The sequence below is a fragment of the Tenrec ecaudatus genome, chromosome 16, assembly GCF_050624435.1.
Source record: "Tenrec ecaudatus isolate mTenEca1 chromosome 16, mTenEca1.hap1, whole genome shotgun sequence".
Taxonomy (NCBI): Eukaryota; Metazoa; Chordata; class Mammalia; order Afrosoricida; family Tenrecidae; genus Tenrec; species Tenrec ecaudatus.
In genome coordinates this window covers 92,955,136-92,957,525 of record NC_134545.1, presented here as the reverse complement: position 1 = coordinate 92,957,525, position 2,390 = coordinate 92,955,136, and the positions used below count along the sequence as shown (strand labels likewise).

General features: G+C 38.6%; 1 non-coding gene across 1 annotated transcript; it reads right to left on the bottom strand.

Annotated features, from left to right (window-relative positions):
- Positions 1-391: 391 nt before the first annotated feature.
- Positions 392-498, bottom strand: LOC142429990 (U6 spliceosomal RNA). Its single transcript, XR_012780484.1, has one exon. It is a non-coding gene; the product is annotated as a U6 spliceosomal RNA (small nuclear RNA).
- Between the last annotated feature and the right edge of the window lie 1,892 nt (positions 499-2,390).

Sequence of the window (2,390 nt, the reverse complement as noted above, 5' to 3'; positions counted from 1 at the left end):
GTTGAATGCCTTATTCTGTGGCAGTTTGCTTTTCTATCTAAAGAATTCCCTGACAGGAACTTCACTGTTTATAGAGCTGCCCATTCTGTTGTATGGATTCTTAAATTATTACTTCTTCTTTGAACTGAGCCAAAGTTTGCTTCTTTTCCCAAGTCACCTATTGCCCTGATTCACATTCCCAAAGCAATACTGTATCCATTTGACAGATGACTCTAAGTCACGACTAGTAGATATGTCTCATCATTTTATTTTCTGCATATCATCTTCCATTGATTAATGATTTAATATTTGAAAAGAATGAACAATATTTGACTGAGAGTTTTTTTAACATGTATTTTGTTCTTGGGCCGGTTTTCAAATATCTCTTCTATGTTGATGATCTTTTTTTTTTTTTTTTATGGAACGCTTCACGAATTTGCGTGTCATCCTTGCGCAGGGGCCATGCTAATCTTCTCTGTATCGTTCCAATTTTAGTATATGTGCTGCCGAAGCGAGCACTATGTTGATGATCTTACTACATTGTTCTAGTTTATCTGCTTTTCTGGTCCTCTGAATTGATTAGCATGCGTTCCTTCATTTGATCATTCTTGGGAGACAACACGGTGGGGCACTGAATGCATGGACTTTGATATCAGCCCGATATGCATTTGATGCCTGGCTGGCAAATGAGAAAAATTGTATTAAACTTAAAAATTGTTATAAATATTAAGAAAGATCATTTAAATAAAGTGCTTTAACGCAGTCTGACACAGAGGATTACATAACTGATAATAACTTGGGGGTAATGTTGTTGGAGATGTTTTTAATTGTTTTTTTTTTTTTCCATTGGACTACAAGCTCATAATAAGTCAAATGTCAGCTCATTCTTCAGGTCTCTCTTCAAGATGAATCATTTTTAAGGTTTAACAACTTTATCTTGACCAAGGTATCTATGTATTTATTTTAATTGCTTTAAATTTCAAAGCAGCCTATTTAACAGCATACTTTTTTATTGCTTCATTTAACCACTGATAAATCACTTTCCCTATTAAAGGCATCTTTGTGTTTATAAATAAGTCTTGCTATTTGCTTTGTATCTAGACTTTTGTGGGATTTTAAAGAGACCTTTCCCAAGCTTTGTCTCCTCCAAAGATATGCCACACATTACAAGCTATTTGCCAGCATATGGTGGGAGGGCAGATGCTTAGAGCCATCCTCCCTGAAGGCAGTTAGTTGCCAGACAACTGGTCCTACCACAAGTAGGGCCTGCTTCCTGCTGTTAAGGACAATGGGCTACTTCTCCCTAAAGGCTTATGACCATCAGTCTGGTCCATGTAGGTGGGGTTTACACCCTACTGATAATGGTTTTTATGGTGAGCCAGAGAACAGGTCAAACTGGCTCTGTGACATCCAAAGTTAGGCTGCCATGTGTATCTAGGATCCACCCTGCTTGTCACACGTGTGCCTCCAATCCCTCCCCTTCCTATTGCATGTATATCCCTAGATTGTACCCCACTCATTTCTGTATAACCTATAGTGCAACCCCTTCCTGTGGGAGGGGGGCTTGCACAACCCCCAAAGATATGTAAGCCTTGGTTAGCAATACAGATCCTCCTTGGACTCTCCCCTTCCTCTCCTCAGGTCCTCACTCCCCTGCTCCCTTTCCCCTTGTCCTCCTTCCCCTCCCCCTCTCGCCTGCCCTCCGGTTTATATAGTGTTGAACATACTTTCACCTAGGCACATAAACAGGTTGTGTAAAAAGTCCTGTGCTTCTTCACTGGACCTCTCCTGTCTGTAAGCCTTGGGTGCCAGTAAAAGAAGGACCTTTCTGCGACAGTAGTCTGTAACGTTGGTGACTGATTCCGCCAACAAAGCCCATGGAAAACACTCACCTGACCCTCCTTGCCTCATGTCATCCTAAGTTGACTTTGCTGGTTTATTCTTTATGTTTCGGCTCACTTTAATACACAATTTCATCCTAATTCGAAGTCCTTCTTCTCTGAACCAACATTTTTTTTTAAGTCCTATACTGACTCGGTTTGCTTTATCATTTAGAAACAATGTGATTATTTCAAAATTAAGTCAATAAATAATCAAAAACATTGTTATGTCTAAAAACATCTGGTGGAGAGATTGACCTGAGTTATTGCATTACAGTTATTGTAAATATTTCATGTGGTGATAAAAAATTGGTCAAGCACAGTAGAAGGCACACAATTTGCCTGGTGTGTGTGTGTGTGTAGTGTTAAGCAACTTTGCTAGGAATGAATGTTTCTCATTATAATTCTGTTTCTATGTGATAATATAGGAGGAGTTTTATAGAAATACAAGAGTTGTTGGTCAATCTTTGGTCACTATTGAACTTTATTTTTATTTCTTTAGCTTTTTCTTCTTGTAAGGAAATATATATA